Raw genomic sequence first — 18,276 nt, forward strand, 5'->3', positions numbered from 1 at the left:
TGAAGAACTAAAATACTTTTTAATTAGTGAACTGGTTTAATTAGCACTCTGCCTGAAAAAATGTAATGACTTCGAAGATTTTCAACGTTTAACATTAAATGCCGTCTATTTCTCAAAATAAAATGATCAAGGGCCTCCGGCACATAATCTGGAGTGAAAAGAAGAAAGTTGAAGCTTCACAGGCCCAATAACATCCACAGTTTTTTCTTTTTATCTGCTGCAGATTTTCCACTGATGAAAAGCTTTGGTTGAATTTTTATCAGGAGCAGCTGTTACAGGCAGATGCTCAGAGTTCAAAGACATTATGTACACAATTATAAAAACTTTCATTTTCAGACAACGGGAGTAAACCAATCTAAGGGTGGCATGCCTAGGGATTCAAGTTACATCCTTGTGTTTTATTTAAGAATGTACCTAATATAATGCTTCCTAGCAGCTAAGGAAACAACTCTGTCACTTCTCAAGACCTGGAAAAGCCAGTGTCAGGTCCCTGGGGAGGCTGCCTTTTGTCATCTCTCCAGATATGCAAATTACTTATCTCAGGGAGAGATATTTACACAACCTCCAAACAAATGCTGCTTATCTTTACCATTAGCAACATTAATAATAAAAACCACCCATAGCTACTGACTCAGATATTTCAAAGTAAAATTCTTGGCTACATGCCCCTCCAATAGGCTGCCAAAAGATACTAGAGTTTCTCACTTCTGCTAGTATTTCCAAACCACTTAAAATCCAACTGAGAATTCTAAGCCCTTGCCCTCCTGGGATGTGAATGTTTGTCACCTGCTGGGCTGATACGCTGTCACTTACTTCTATCTTTAATGGTACAGAAGTGCCCTACTGGTCAAGTGTTTCTGAAAAAGTGAATCAATCCTAAAGTAAACACAAATGGAAAGGCAATATTTTTATATTAGATTTTCTGTTGAGATATAAATAAATTTAGATATGCATAATACAGTTTTGATAAGCCAACAACCATTGGAACGTTTTTGTTAATCTATTTTAGAAATAATGTTCAAGATTCTGTATGGAAACAAGGCTTTTTTTATTCTTCAAAAAATTATATTAATGACCATTGGTAAAAGACTGAAAATGACTGGGTTCTAGGTTTGGTGCTGCCACCAATTAGTCAGGAATCTTAAGAAGGATAGTTTACCTTTCTGGGCCTCGGTGTCTTGCCTTGGAAAAGGGAGAAGTGGGTACAGGAGCTGCTTTGAGACTCCTGGGATTAATGGGTCAGTCAAATTAATAACAAAAGAAGTTGACATGGGGCTGCCAACTTTAAATTCTTTCTTCTTCTTTTTTCTTTCTTTCTTTCTTTTTCTTTCTTTCTTTCTTTCTTTCTTTCACTAAGTAAGAGGATTTTAAAAATACAAACTTCTATTCTCACTGTATTAAAGAAGGATTTTAATGCCAAGAAATGGGAACAACACAATCTCAGAATAATATCAGTCTTTTAAGGTAATAAATCTAGATTAAATAAAAAATGACTACATTGTCCTCATTTATCTTTTTCATGCATAGACTTGTAAAAATTTCGTGAAAGCCCAGCACTTCCCCTCCAAGAGTGTTTTAGAATAACTAGGGAAAATGATCCCCAAGATTTACTCTCCCTCTCACTCGTAACCTAAAATGCAAAATTGGAGCCTATAATCTTAGAATCACATCAATAAGTCATCATTTCCTTGTTGGTTTATTTTTTCTTTTCGCTTATTTACAATATTTTCCAACATAAAAAAACTTTGTCTTACCTAAATTCTGCTATAAGAGCATACTTCTATTTCTACAGATAAATCTTCAGTAATTTCTCTTACTTCTCTAGGTAGTTGTATATGTTTGTGTGAGATGATATAGTTCTATACTCTCTGAGACCTTCTTTATCAGGTCATTTTCAGAGTGTATGAAGTGTAATAAATACTTTCAAGAAGAGCTGGTGATTCTCTTCTATAAATATTGTGTTTGACCTTGGGAATGCTGTGATTTGTTCCCTATGTATACCTATATAAATAATCTATTTGACATTTGAAGAAATGGCATGTTTTTCCTAAGAGCATTTTACAGGCAAATGACTTACTGGATTTTTTTCAGATTAAGAATTTTTAGGGGTACTTGGTGGCTCAGTTGGTTTAGTGTGTGAATTTGGTTTCAGTTCAGGTCATGATCTCATGGGTCCTGGGACGAGGCTCCGCATAGGGCTCCACACAGAGCAGGGAGTCAGCTTGAAGATTCTCTCCTTCTGCCCCTCGTCCCACATTGCGTGTGTGCTCTGTCACTCTTAAATAAATAAATAAATCTTTAAAAAAGAGAATTTTTAGAGACAAATATATTCACACTTTCTTGGTCTCTTAAAAGACCAGCATGCAAATTTAACTTATTTTTGATACTGAGGTCATACTTATAAACTGCAGCTACACGGACTGAGTGCCATTGAAGTGAGCGGTGTAGTTTTGCTCCCATACATACTTAATCATAATTAACATTCTATGTACCAGAAATTATACTATTTTGCAAGCATTATTTGATGTGATCTTTATAATAACCATATTAGGATGTGGATATCTTTGGGATTTACTCTTTTGCCAACCACAGTTACTGAGATTTTTAAAAACAAGGAGTTCAAGAAGAGAAATAATTAACACAAACAAGGAGGTAAAAAAGCCAGATTTGAATGCAGATTTTCTTATTCAGAGCCCATCTTACTGACTATTGATCTGCTCACAACGTCTATGGCTCTGTGTCCTCTTGAAACATTCTTATCTCATGTATCTCCCTTTATTCTAACAACATCATGCCGACACACACAGACACACACAGACACACAGACACACAGACACACACACACACACACACACTTTACTTAGACCTTGTAATGCACAACCGGATCCAAACCAGAAAATCAAGGCTGTTAGAATTAGGGTTCAAATAAGCAAAAAGCTTTGGGTGAGTTCTGAGAGGTTTTTTCTGCACATATAGTTTATGATTTAAACACCTGGATTTTATGACATTTTTTGCATCTTCTTAGAGACATCCTGCTTATATTCAGATTTTTGTCCACGTGAGAACAACTTTTCTGTGAAAAAACAAATGATGAGGTACTGCACATGATATCGATTTAGTGCCTATGCTTTTCATTTGATGGTCTATTGTTTTATGTACTTCTACTTATCTAGCAATATTCTATAACTATATTGCACCATATTATTTCTTCCCTAAAGTGAAAAAGGGTGAGCTCCTCAAAATGGTCCCTCTATGTTTTGCTTATTTCAGTATGATATCAATACTTAACTTATGGTATTCTCATACAAAAAGTAATGATAATCACAAGAACCATAATGCAATTAATAATAAAAAATAAATATTTGGTTATCCCTGTTTCTGGCAGTGCTCCTAAAACCCTTGGCATTTCCTAAGTGATGAGAGCAATGAAGGTGTCTTTTGTTATATTGATGAGATGCCTTTTGGACCCCACCTAAGGATGGGGGCTGGTTGCCAGCAGAACCAACCTTGTGATTGGACAGTTGAAACTTTCAGTTCCACCTCCAGGACATCTGGGGTAGAGAAAGGGGCTGGCAGTTGAATTGGTTTCTGATGGCTAAGTTTATCAATCATAACTATATAATGAAGCCTCCATAAAAACCATAAAAAGCACTGGGTTCAGAGAGCTTTCAGGTTGCTGAACATACGTAGATGCAAGGAAAGCTGGGCACTCAGAAAGAACATGCCCTTTCCTGATACATTGCCCTATGCATCTCTTCCATCTGACTGTTACTGAGTTATATCCTTTTATAATAAACTGGTGATCTAGTACGTAAAATGAGTACTCATTTCTCAAAGTTCTATGAACCACTGTAGCTAATTAATTGAACCCAAGGGGGCAGTTGTTGGAACCTCTGATCTACAGCTGGCTGGTTAGAAGCACAGGTAATGGAGTGGGCGGTCTTGTGGGACTGAGTCCTTAACCTGTAGAAAATCGTACTATCTCCCAGGTAGATGGTGTCAGAATTGAGTTGAACTTATAGGACACCCAGCTGGTGTCAGAGAACTGCTTGGTGGCATGGAGACAAAACCACACTTTAGAACTGGAGTCAAAATCATTAGCAACTCAAAGTTAAACTATATGTCATAAATTAACATTACTTGAAATCAGAGAGGGAGACAAACCATAAGAGACTTTAATCATGGGAAACAAACTGAGGGCTGCTGGAGGGGTGGGGGATGGGGTATTGGGCGATGGACATTAAGGAGGGCACGTGATGTAAAGAGCACTGGATATTATATAAGACTGATGAAGCACTGACCTCTACCTCTGAAATTACATATAATGTATTATATGCCAATTAATTGAATTTAAATTAAAAAACCTCATGGAACTAGACACTTAAAGTAGGTAAATTTTTTAAATATGTACGTTATACTTCAATAAAGCCATTAAAAAAATCTAAAAAAATAACATTACTTTCACAATTGCACAGGCCACGTTCTCTTGGAAATAGATTCTTGGATGGAAATTGGCCTGCAGGCGGTCTTTTGGTGAGTCCTCATTGTAGCAGCACTTTGAGAGTAAGGGAAGTTGGAGTGGGTTCAGAGAGAAGCTGAAGACCTGCAGTACAATTGCAACAGATGCCTCAGCCAACCCCACAGAGAGCTCTGAGTGTGGAATTGCACTTTGGAGATGTTCCAAATTGAGATAGAGGGCCACGCCTTTGTTGTACCCCTTCATCAACTGTCATTGGATGCAGGCTCTCCTTGGAAGAGGCATAACCTTGAAGAAGTAGTTCTATTCAGCAGAGAGCAAACCCTGAGAGGACGCAGCTGAGAGCCTTCAGTAAGCAATGATCCTGGCAGCTAAGGGGTTGAGTACTTTGGTCTGGAATAAGAATATATACTCACTGACTCAATCACATCTTTCAAAGGAAAATTTTGGCTACCTGCCCTTTGTATAGGCTGCCAGAAGATATTAGAGTTTCTAACTTCTGCTACCACAATATCCATTACAAATATATTTTGATTTGTAGCCTAGAAATGCTTACATCTATTACCTTCTTCAGACTCAGTCATTCATTTATTGCATTCAAAAAATATCTAAAAAATAATTAATGATTACTCACCAAACACTGGGCTGGGTGTTGGGAATACAGCAGTGTATGTGACAGGCAAGTTCCTGACCTCATGGAAGTTACATTTTTGTGAAGAAGACAGGCAATGAACAACTTATTAATTCATTTAATTAATATTGAATTAAGAATCTACTATTTTGATAGACTCTACCCTACGTACTGAGGAAACCTCAACGATAAGACAAAAAAAAAGTCTCTGCTTTCAGAGATCTAACACATTAGTAGGAGAGATGGAAAACTTGCAAGTGAGAAAATAAAAGAATAGGATTATTTCAGATAGTGATCAGTGCTGTGGAGAAAATAAAAAATTGTAAAATGTTGGAAAGTGACAAATCATGGAGAGAGTTCAAGAAGGGCTCCTGTCTAAGCAGGTAGCATTTGAGATAAGATTTGAATGATGAGGGGTGCCTGGGTGGCACAGCGGTTAAGCGTCTGCCTTCGGCTCAGGGCGTGATCCTGGCGTTATGGGATCGAGCCCCACATCAGGCTCTTCCTCTATGAGCCTGCTTCTTCCTCTCCCACTCCCCCTGCTTGTGTTCCCTCTCTCGCTGGCTGTCACTATCTCTGTCGAATAAATAAATTAAAAAAAAAAAAGATTTGAATGATGAGAACAAACCATCATGTGAGGGCCAGGAGGACATATGTTCAAACATAGACAATAAGTAAATTCCCTGGGGGAACAAGAAGAAGGCCAACAGAAGAATGGCTGATCAGAGGGAGGAGGGAAGGTAGATGGTGAGATTAGAGAAGTGGTTGGCCTTACAGGTCATGGTAAAGAGTTTGAATCTCCTTCTGAGTTTGGGAAACCACTGGAGAATTTTAAGTAGGTACATGATGAATGTGACTTAAGTTTTTTAAAAAGATAGTTATGATTATCATGAAAAAAATTGAATATGTGGGGATGGATGTAAAAGTAGGTCCTCCAATTGGAGATATATTGCAGTGGCCTAAAGTAGTGATGTTGGTAACTAGATGGTGTAATAACAGTAGAAATTAATGTCAATGTTCATTTCCTGAATACATTTTGGAGACAGAGGTGACTGGCTGATAGATGGGTGTCAGAGTGAGGAAAGGAGAGGAATAAAGGATGATTCCATTTTCATTTGATCAAATACTGGACAAACGAATGAGATAAATAAAAGTGGTAAGTGCTATGAGATGATGTGGTAGGGAGTAATGGGAAAGACCTCTTTCTGTGGAGATAGCATGGTCATGGAAGGCTCTTTGCGAAGGTAATGTTCGAGAAGAGATCTGAGGCATGAGAATGAGTAGACCAGGTGAAGATATGGGGCAATGGTGAATAGTCCAAAGGGAAAAGTCCTGACACCATGACAAAGGCTTGGTATAAACAGGAGCCCATTATGGCTGGAGCAGAGAGAGAGAGGGGAAATGCTGAGAGATACAGTTGGACAGAACCATAAAATAGCTACTGACTACGTTGTCCTAATCCCGTATTTAAATCACCAAGTTCACTGGTTAGATTAAAAAGTTGTGAGTGGGAACTGGAAGAAGACCAGGGTGGCTGGGGCAGAGTAAAGTTTTTATAACTCCCAGTATCTGGCAAAGCTGGATTGTTTTACCACTTACTTAGAGATCTTTAATTGTGTTTCAAGATTCCATATGCCTGAGTAAATGAAAAATTCATTTGTGACTTTTGGTTTTAAATTTAGAAATAATTTTTGGCAGGTTTACTAACAATAATAATATAGAACACATGTAATGTTCAAAATGCTATTTTCAACATTTTTGTAAGACAACATAGACATTATTACACTTATTTTATCAATGAGTTAAAATGAGTCATGGAGCAGTTTAATGGACTTGGCCAAAGTGAATTCCCAATTAATGGAGGAATTAGGATTAAAATTCAGGTCCTTCTTTAGTTAGTAAAGATTTTTTTCTAGTATACCTTTTATTTTTGGTAAATGATGAATCATCACAAAGAATAATGTTTAGCAGAATAAAATTTTGGACTTACAATGAATAAGACCAGCGAGGGAAGCTGCAGAGAACAGCCTCCTTTGCAGTAGGAAATGCCTAAAGATAAGCCTTTATTCTCCCATTTCTAGTCTCTTCATCTTCCTAGAACATTCCAATTTTTCTAAGATCAAGAAAAAAATTAAACGGCTCGTATCTTACACCTACTTTATAACTGGGGAGGATGGTCCTTATATTACTTTTATTCTTTTTATACTTTTTTCCCATTTTAACCATATAGATTAATTTTGGATTTGTTAAAAAAATGTTCAGATCTTAATCATCTGGAGAACAGGCACAGCATCACCCATGCATTCTGCACAGGGTACAGAACAGTGTGTGAATACGTGGCAAATGCTTTCACAAGGTGATTTAGTTTTATTTTTTTTTAATGCAAACAATTATAAAAGGACAGTGGCTACTTATTGTTGGTTTATTAGCTAATAAATGCCTGTCTAAAGAGTATAGGCATCCCATCTGAAGTTGAGTTTCGGCATGTTCAAGCAGGTGCATGTGGGTTTGGAAACTCACATCAAAGACTGTGGCTGACTTGATAAAAAGGCGTGTAGAGGTAGATCAAAGGGTGTGTCAACAATGAAACTTCCACTTCTCTTGAAATAAATCTTTGAAAAATACTAACCTGAAATTCGATTGAATAGTTCTGCATACTTCTACTATAAGGGCACTAAATCTTTGTGTATTAATTGGTTCTTCTGGTAATAAAGGTGTTGAGACCTTAGTTCTAAGTAATCCTATGCCTTGAGGAAGCATTATTTGTTCCTCTATTAGAAAAGCAGCTAGACTATTCTCAGGAGTCTATTTAGGTATATGTAGGTTTTTCTGCAGTTTAAACTTTGGAGATATGCGTAGATTATTGTGTTTCCCTTTACGTTCTTTAATGTTTCCACCTGAAACAAAAGACTATATTCCTTCTTCATCTTTTCAATCAATTAACTGTTCACTATTAGATGGAAGAATCTCAGATTCATAATAACAAAAAAGAGATTAATCAGAAGACTTAGTTCTGAAACTGAATTTTAATAGCAGAAGTAGAAAAGCTAGGTGTGTTTAAAATATTTTGATTCTAATAATCTGAAAAATTAATAATAATCACATAATTATTATTATTAAGTAGTATAAGGTCATATATTTCAAATGTCTATTTGATGTGGTTGAAGCAAACTCTAAGATGAAAGCCAACAACCTTCCATTTCTTTGTTCTCCTCCCAAAACCTTCTTCATTGATCACAGTTACTCATCTGACGCTCATCTACACCGGGTGTCCTGAAAAGACATGTTTGAAAATGTCTTTTTTTGGTGGGGGGTTGATATAAAATTTCACAGGCTCTGTATTTTATGCCACTCTCCCTCGTTCTACTTTATGAGCGGTAAAATTACACTGCACGTAATATTATCCCAAGACTGTGAAAAATATTTGTCTGTTGAACTGAACATTTTTCCCATGCAGCTTTTTATCAAAGAGAAATAACCTTTTATTGTCAAGCAGGGTTGTTTTTTTTGGAGGGGGGAGGAGAATCTAAAGTAAGATCAAATACAGATATGTTGAGTAATAATAAAGACGCAATTGTCTTTCTGCTCACATGTTTCTGTTGCATTCTACAGGCATTATACAGTCATTTGTACTTCTTTACCATTCCTTGCTTTGAACTGAAGTACTTCACATAATTCACTTTTTTCAAATAACGATCTCAAAATACACTTTATAAAATGTGGAAATGAGTTTTAACGCACTGCGAACACTCTAGGAAATAGTCTGGAACCTCACTCAGAATATCGTCGGAATGTGAGAGGGATTTGTTCTAGGCGTGACATGAAATGCAAAAATTGAATTTCTTGCACAAACTTAAAACCAAAACATCGTATAAACTCTCTGCGTTTTGGACCCAACATGTCTCTGTCTATTTGGATAAAAGCTATTGGATGCACATTTTTTGGTGAACTGTCAACAGCAAAGCATGAAAACAGATGTGTTCCTGCTATTTTTATTACTAGGGAAATAAAAGCAGCTGTGCTGGACTTGTGTGCAAGGGAAGCACTCAGTGAGGCCTTCCCACTCTGGGGGTTGGAAAGTCTGGCAGTGTAGACCAGGATCTACACCATGACCATCTTCAAACAGGGCCACTGGAGACGATTCCTGGGCATTTTCAAGGCTTCACACCTTTGTGGACATGTTAGTTCTGTTTTTCTGATATTGGGGTTCTGTGAGAACACATGATAAAATGAGGTAAAGTTATTATGGTCTTAATTTGCATAAAAACAGTAAGAAAGGTTATTTCAGAACTGGACTTCATCAGCATTTGAGAATCTATCATTTAAAATAGAGGAGATAGCTCATTGCATTTGGGGGTGGCAAGTACAAACCAATTACAGTGCTTCAGTATAGACTTTTCTAGACACAACACACACAGTGGGAAAGAAACCCAGCATGTTTGGGGAAAGAAAAATAAAGTATAAAAACAGAGTCTTCTTTTATGCACTAGCAGACCTGACAGTAACCAGATGGTAGTTTTTTGCACCGAATTGGTGGTTTAGTGCAGAAGGGCTATTTTTGGTCCAGTTTAGAAAGTTTGTCACAGAAGTTCCTTTGTCTCAAACTTTCTCTTCCTCCTGTAGGAGTCTGTTGTTTGTGTTTGTGTTTGTGTGTGTGTGTGTGTGTGTGAGTGTGNAGAAGTTCCTTTGTCTCAAACTTTCTCTTCCTCCTGTAGGAGTCTGTTGTTTGTGTTTGTGTTTGTGTGTGTGTGTGTGTGAGTGTGGGGGGGGGACTTACTTATGTGGTTATGTACTCATCTTGCTTTTATAGAGAGCAGAAGTTATCGCTTGGCAAAGAGAAAGAGATAAAATGTAAGAATGATAAAATTGGATTTCTTTGCGTTGATCTGAAGTTTGAACTGATACTATATTGGTGACCATGAGAAGAAAAGATTAAAGAGAAGACATTGATAAAAGACAAGAGTGACACATTTAACTCCATACCAATTTTCTAAGCACTGCATTCACTGATAGTATCTTGAGAGATTTTCTTGAGGAGAGGAATCAGATCAAGAATGAACATGACTTTAAGGGGCATAGATTATGAGACAAATCACTAAATTCAAGAAAGTACACCTTGTGCTTTAAGATAAAGATGTCATGGGGCACCTGGATGGCTCAGTCGGTTGAGTGTTGGACTCTTGATTTTGGCTCAAGTCATGATCTCAGGGTCCTGAGATTGAGCCTGCATCCGGCTCCACACTGCTCATGGAGCTTGATTAAGATTTTCTCTCTCCCTCTCCCTCTGCCTCTCCCCACTCTCTAAATTAAACAAACAAATACATAAATAAACAAATAAATAAAACAAAAATGTTATTTAGGTAACTGTATGAAAGCAGCTCAACGTTGTAGCCTTACAATCTCCAAGTTATAGAAGTAGGTGCAGGTGTTTCTAATATGAAATGAAATTCTGTAGTGTCTTAGCATTCATTTTCACACACTGCCTGTATGCCAAAATCCCCTAAAACTTTTTGATTTGTTCCCTGTCTCATTATAGATCTCAAAAGACTCAAATTATGCAAATTATTAAAAAAGAATGGAGAAAAAGAGAAAATGTAGGTATGGGTTCCAAAAAGCCTTGGTGTAAACTCCTGCCCACACAAGCAATTGTGGAGAGTTACTCAGAGAGTCTTTCTTTCCCAGGTGAAATATTTTTGATTCTGCAAGTTCATTTCTTATGTCAATTTTTATTCTCACAACATTCTCTCTGTCTCTTTCTCTCTTTTTCTCTCTGTTTCCCCCCATCCCCCCCCCCCCCACACACAACCCCAGGGTTCTGTTCTCTCTCTTTTCCCTTTGATTTCTGGCTTTCAAACGGTATTACTATTGGCTTATATTTGACCAAACTCAGATAAACTTCATAGGAGAAAATGGTTTAAGCATTACAATCACTGAATAGTTATTAGGAATGCCGGTTCAGATGTGCTGGGTGCTTGATCAATTATCAAAGAAGTGTTATTCAAAAATTAGCAGAAATTTGGTTACAAATTTGATTTTTAAAGCCTAGTTTTCAAAAATAACTATGTCCAGGTTTCCCCTTAACTGTGTATTTTGGACTGATTATAGATTAAATGAAAACTCCAGGACGTCCACTCTGCAGGAGCGTGAGGTAATGCCGGATGTCAAGAGAGGGAAAGCGGACTCTGCCTTCTCCATGTAGCAGCTCCTGGAGATGTAAATGACGGCACCCTGACCCTCACAGCAGGGCCTGGGGGTTCAACTTCCAAGTTTTTGTCTTTCTCACTCTCTTGTATTCCTGTGTTCTCCCATGATGTTTAAACCCCATTTCTTCATCTTGATCTAAATGGTGTGTAAGTGCAGAGATGAAGAGGGCAGTAAACCCCAAGCCATGTTTTCTCACAACTCCTTATACCCAGCGGCAAGACTGAGTCCATAAGTGTAAAGTCCATAAGGAAAACTTCTCTTTTCCTTTTTCCCAACTCTGATATATTGATTTGCATCACACCTTCCAGTCTAAGGGATTAAGACCTCCCTCATTACCAAGGCCAATCTCCCCACCATGCTCATGATTTCCTCTCTTCTTGGAATAGGATCTTATTCCATCAGTTATCCCTGCCTCTCCAACACCTTCAATTCCCTTCTCTTCACCTTGCCATTGGCCTGTATTGCAGACAAATCACCTACCCTTAAAGTAAGTCCCATTTTGACCGTGTCTCTTCCTCTCGTTATTACACTGCCTTCCTTCTATCCTCCCCTGCAAATGTCGTAGCCTTGTTGCCTTATGGTTCCTATTTCCCACATTCACTCTTGATCCTACTGTCATCTGGCCTCTTCCCCCACCCCTCAGAGCAATTCTCTTACACCACTCCCATGTTTCTCATCTTGTTCCTCCGACTCTTCTTGGTTTCTTAAGGGGCCTCTTTTTCTCCTGCCTTCATTTAAAATTTTGATGATTCTCAAATTTTCTTCTTACAGTTTATACTTTGTCTGAGAGCTATCATTTTGTTTCAAGGTTTTAACTATTGCCTGTTCACAAACAACTCCCCCAGTGGATGTTTCCAGGATAGTCTTCTCCTGAAAAAAAGTTTCTTATATTTACCTCCTCTGGGCATTTACACCTGGAATTCATATGGAGTTTTTTTTGTTTTTTGTTTTTTTTTTTAAATCTCAATACCTCTGAGATAGAATCAGTCTCTTTCCCTGTTTTTTATGGGAGCCCTTGACTTTGCCTTTTTCCTTTCTCTCACTCACACTCTTACAACTGAATGACCACCAAGTTCTACCAATTATATTTATTAAATATTTCTTGACCCTATTACCATTCTGTCATTATCTCTTGCCTGGTTTACTATAATAACCTTCTAGCTGGTCTCTCTGTTTCAAAATTTTTGTTCCTTAAATCCACCCTTCTTCACACTGTTATCAGAATTGAGTATCAAAAATCTGTTTCACTACCACCTTATTCAAACCATAAAATGGCCCTCTTTAGCTTAGTATATAAACTTTTCATCATCATCTGGACTCGGCTTCATTTTCAGTCCTATCTCTCATCTGTTTGTCAATGTTTGTTTTCATATACCACGTTTCTCTTAGCTCCATGCCTTTATTCCTGCTGTTTCTTCTAATTTCATAATCTTTCCCTCACACCTTCATCTAACTTCTGCTTCCCTTCCAGACTACCCCTCAAGATCACCTCCTGGGTAAGTTATGTTTATGCCAGGGATTTGGGGGCTTACAGTATCTGCTAGATAGCGAAGCCGGAGAGGTGGTAAAGGTCAGACCAAGGGCGTTGTTATCTCATCCAAGGCAAATGTGTCAAACAGCCTCTAGATAGTATCCATTATGTTGAGAAGGTGGGGTGGGAAATAGAACTCAGAAACCAGTAAACAAAAAACCCAGTGGTTTCACATTTTGAATTATATCCAAAACAGGGGCTCTGGTTACTCCAAAATGGAATTGCGCAGGAACAAAAACCTACTAAGTTTTTGAGGACATATTGTCAAAGAATGTACAAACTAAACTTACAAAGATGTATGATTGTTCGAGCTCTAAATTAGATCATTCTGTACCAGACAAAATCAGAATGCAAAAGCTGGGTAGTCCTCAAACATTCTTCAGAGGTGGCCACAGAGGACAATAAACAAGAAAGGAACTTCCCAAAAGGCAAAGCCACGGGCTCCTCTCAGAGTGAAGAATCAAGGGCAGTCAGAGTGGCTATATAAGAACTCATTCCTAGGCAGAGAATCTTTGCGGTTCTTCCCCAACAGCTCTTTATAATCTTTATAGACAGATGACTCTTCAGTGTTTCCATCTTTCCCTGTTTAAAATTAGAGACTTTATGACAGTTATCCTAGTCATATTCCACCCTTGTAGATTTGGCATGTGTGGGGGGGAAGCAGTCACATAACTTGTCTTTTACTTTCTAGGTTGTCAGACGCTGAACGAGACTGGCAGAAGGCCTGTGTATGCTCTTTATATAGAAGAAATACCACAGATATTTGGCTGGGCAAATGGATGTATTGTTGGAAGAGATGGTTAATTGATCCCCAATATGTTTTCTCGTAGTATTGGAATTTTAACTCTTACAAGGCCATCCAAATTGAAGAGTACATTTTCTAGTTTCCTTTGCAGCTGGCTGTGGTTATGTGATTTGGTTTTGGCTTTTAGAGCAGAAATACAGTGTGCTTCCAGGATTTTCCCTTAAAGGGATATTCTTCCCTTACTCCCTTTGCCTTTTCCAGTTATGGGAAGGAGGTGGATGGGCCATCGATTGAAGACAAGATGGAAGCTACATGTTATGAAGGTTGGAGCAATGAAATAGAAGGAGCCTTTGTTTTTGGTGCTTGTGGAACTACCACGCAAGCCAAGTGGCTCACTTGGGGTTTCATTTTATTCCAGCACCAAACTGATATCATAACCAATATAAATTAAATGAAGAAAAATTTTACAAAAAGTATCCAGATAATCCAACATGATTAATTCAACTTTATTAAACTGTATGTTCATTTGGGAAGCTCTTGTGTTTTTTAGTTTTTCAAAAGTAGTTCCAAACTTTCCCTTGAATGCGTAACAGCGAAGCCATACATACGTAAGTATTTTTCCTTTTGCCTGTCTTTATTTTACTTGGGGAGGTGGGATGTGGAACAAAAGTGAAGCAAAACTGGAGGAGAGATGAAAATGAATTATCCGTTTTCACTCTCCTTTCTATGGACATGTATTTATTATGCCTCATTTGCACTGAGTGAGTACAGATTTATACCATCACATATTTTGGCAAATACTAATTCATAATGGTCAAAATCACCAAGCAATTAATTTCAAGTAAGCATAAAATGATGAAAAGTGAATTTGAGTAATCTAGGGAAAGGATTATAGTAAGCATGTTTATGAGAGTACTTGAACATTGAAGGCTAAGATTTCCTTGGACATAGAAATCTAGAAAGTTTGAAAAGCCATTCCATTTGAGCCTGCTCGAAAAATCAGATCTTTCTCTTCCCCTACCTGTGTCCTCTCCTTCCCTAGTGTAGGAGATTATTTTAGATTATATGGATAGGCTCTAAATGCCATCACATGTATCCTTATAAAAGAGAGGAATGGGAAGATTTGACACACAGAGAAGATGATGTGAAAACTGAACAGAATAAAAATTGAAGAAATGTAACCATAAGCCAACGAATTCCAAGGAATGTTGGTAGCCACTAGAAGCTCAAAGACCGAAGCAATGGATTCTCCATGCATCTTCTGGGAGAACCTCCACAGAACCTGCCCACATCGTGATTTTGAACTTTTGGCCTCTAGAACTGTGAGAGAATAAATTTCTGTTGTTTTAAGTTACCAAGTTTATGGTAATTTTTTGCAGCATCCACAAGAAATTAACACAGTGTGCAAGTCATAACTGTACAAATACATTAAATTGTCCTCTTCTACATAAATATATATCCCAAGTTTACTCATTTATTCATTCCTTTATTCACCTAGTAACTACACTTCTTTTCTGGTGATTTGTTCCAGGTGTGTGTGTTGTGTACGTGTGTGTTTAATCATGCGTCTTTCAGTATTTAAACAGACCGTGTGATGCTATGGTGACCTTTTCTACATGCCTTATTCTTCTCTGCTCTTGGTTACTTTAGTGTTTCAAGCCTCTTTCTGTAAAAAAAAAACAAAAAACAAAAAACCCAGCCATGAGTAAGTTAATTACCTGAAGTAGTTTCATCTATTACACTGTTCTTTGCTGATACATGTAAGCACATTTATTACTCCACCTGGCCTGGCAGTATGACAGACATTTGATGGATGAAAGGTTTTACAATGTATTTTATTCTTCTAAGCATTGCACAGACCTTTATTAAGGTCATATCCATGACAAATAGACCATATGTTTTAAGGAAGTAAACAGCTGAGATTTAAGAATCAGCAAGCTGGTTAGTCTTCAAAGGGCAGCCAAAGCCTCCACTATCATTAGCCTGTGTTCTACCTGGGAAGACATACAAGAGAGGTATGGATAATATTTGACAAATACTAAACCAATGTATTTTCTGCTTCTTCCACCATGTTGCATCACAGCAATTCTGTTGGCACAGCCAATTGGAAAAGGGGAAGCGACAAATGCTACCTCTGGGAGAAGGAAGGCATGTCACAGTGAAAGTTTGTGTTACAAAGTCAGCAGCCAGCCCACCCCCTTGGGCCATCAGCTTATGTGCAGAAAAAAGAGAAGATAAGACAGACATAGGAAAATGAAACATTCAGACGTGGACTTTTTTTTTTTAATTTTATTTTATTATATTATGTTAATCACCATACAGTACATCCCCAGATTCCGATGTAAAGTTTGATGCTTCATTAGTTGCGTATAACACCCAGTGCACCATGCAATACGTGCCCTCCTTACTACCCATCACCAGTCTATCCCATTCCCCCACCCCCTCCCCTCTGAAGTCTTCAGTTTGTTTCTCATAGTCCATAGTCTCTCATGTTTCATTCCCCCTTCTGATTACCCCCCTTTTCTTTATCCCTTTCTTCCCCTACCGATCATCCTAGTTCTTATGTTCCATAGATGAGAGAAATCATATGATAATTGTCTTTCTCTGCTTGACTTATTTCACTTAGCATTATCTCCTCCAGTGCCGTCCATGTTGCAGCAAATGTTGAGAATTCGTTCTTTCTGATAGCTGAGTAATATTCCATTGTATATATGGACCACAGCTTCTTAATCCACAGACGTGGACTTTTAACAAAGGAGAGCATAAGGGCGCTGGCCCCACTTCCCATTAGGTCTCTAGGAGGAGCCCACTGAAGAGACTGTTCACACAAAAATGTAGAACGGCCCACACTGGGTAAGTGGGTGGAACGGCATAGACAAGACTAGACAGGGTTTTGTTTTTCTCCCTGAACCTCCGCCAGGTCCTGTGTAACGTGAAGGCTGAGTTGACAGCCTGGTCTCTGGCCAAGCCAAGAAGACTTCACCACAAGTTCATTAGGTAGAGATGTCAGCAGCAGACAACAGCAGAAAGCACAAGGATGGGGCTGAGCCAATCAGAGCTCACTGTATCCAGCCAGCACACTAAGAAGACAGCATAGGAAGACGGCTGGAGCCATCAGGTATGGAGCAGACTGCCTGGGTACAATTTCTGTCTTTGTCATTTACAAGGTAGTAAATTTGTGCGCAAAAATCACCACCTCTCTTTGCCTCAGTTTCTCCAACTTAAAACCAGAAAATAAAAGTATTCACCTTATAGTATTGTTGCAAAGAATAAATTAAGCAATGCATGTAAGTCAATTAAAGTGATGTTGGGATTATATAGTCGTTCATTAACTATGGTTGAGTTACCCAAGAACCAGCATCAGGCCAGAGATTCCCCTTCTCATATTGTTTTGAGGTAATATAAATTCCTTTTCCTTATCTTTCTCAAGGAAACTAAGGAGTTGAGGAGACATATGTAAAAGATGAAATTATACCAAACCAAACAGTTGGATTGAGTTAAATTTTAAAGTGGAATATAATCCATATATTTTCTTTTTCATTTTTCCTTGCTACTAGCAGGTGGAGTTGCTATTCACATTCATTAATAAGACTAGACTAATTAATAGACTACGGAAAGAGACTGTTTTTTGGTTTTGTTTTGTTTTGTTTTGTTTTGTTTGCCTTTGTAAGTTAGTAGCATGGGTAAATATCTGGTCATTGGCCCCAAATTAATAAATGGACATTTTTTGACAGTAATGATTTGTCGAAAAGCCCCAAGTGGGTAGAGTCATGTATAATGACTGTATAATAAAAATACCAGCATTTTTCTAAGTTGATTACATGCATTGCTTAATTTAAGTATTTATACCTTGTACCTGTAAAGACATGTATAATAAGGGAGAAACAGAGTTGGAGAAGAAACTCCTTGAGAAGGTGCCACTGGGGTTTAGACTTGGAAGCTGAGAAGGAGTTAGGTTTACTTATATTTGGAGAAAGAGCTTTTCAGATAAATGGAACAGCAATACAAAGGTTCTGTGGTCAAAATGAATTGCTATTGTTTTAGGAATGAAGAGAAAAACCAATGTGGCCAGAATGATGGAGATCAATGCACCTGTCATGGAGAGATTTATAGGTAATGGTACAGCGTCTAGATTTTATTCTAAAAGAAACGAGAAATCACTGGATGGTTTTTTTTTTTTTAGATTTTTTTTTTAAATTTATTTGACAGAGATAGAGACAGCCAGCGAGAGAGGGAACACAAGCAGGGGGAGTGGGAGAGGAAGAAGCAGGCTCCTAGCGGAGGAGCCTGATGTGGGGCTCGATCCCATAATGCCGGGATCACGCCCTGAGCCGAAGGCAGATGCCTAACCGCTGTGCCACCCAGGTGCCCCTGGATGTTTTTAATCAAGGAGTAAGGTGATCTGACATACGTTTTTACAAATCACTTCTCTGCATGGAAAATAGGTTCTAAAGAGACATCAGTGGAAGAGAAGTAGCCTATGAGGTAATCCAGACGAGTGAACATGATAGTTTGGATGAGGGTAACAGTAATGGAGGTGGAATAAGTGGATGGATACAGAATATATTTTAGAAGAAAAGCCAACAGTTTTTGCTGATGCATTAGATATGAAGTTGAGAAATTGAGGACAATTTCTTCATTTTTGGCCCTAGCCTAGATGAATAAAAGTAAATACCCTACACTGAGGT

The sequence above is a fragment of the Ailuropoda melanoleuca genome, chromosome 10 (assembly GCF_002007445.2).
Source record: "Ailuropoda melanoleuca isolate Jingjing chromosome 10, ASM200744v2, whole genome shotgun sequence".
NCBI lineage: Eukaryota > Metazoa > Chordata > Mammalia > Carnivora > Ursidae > Ailuropoda > Ailuropoda melanoleuca.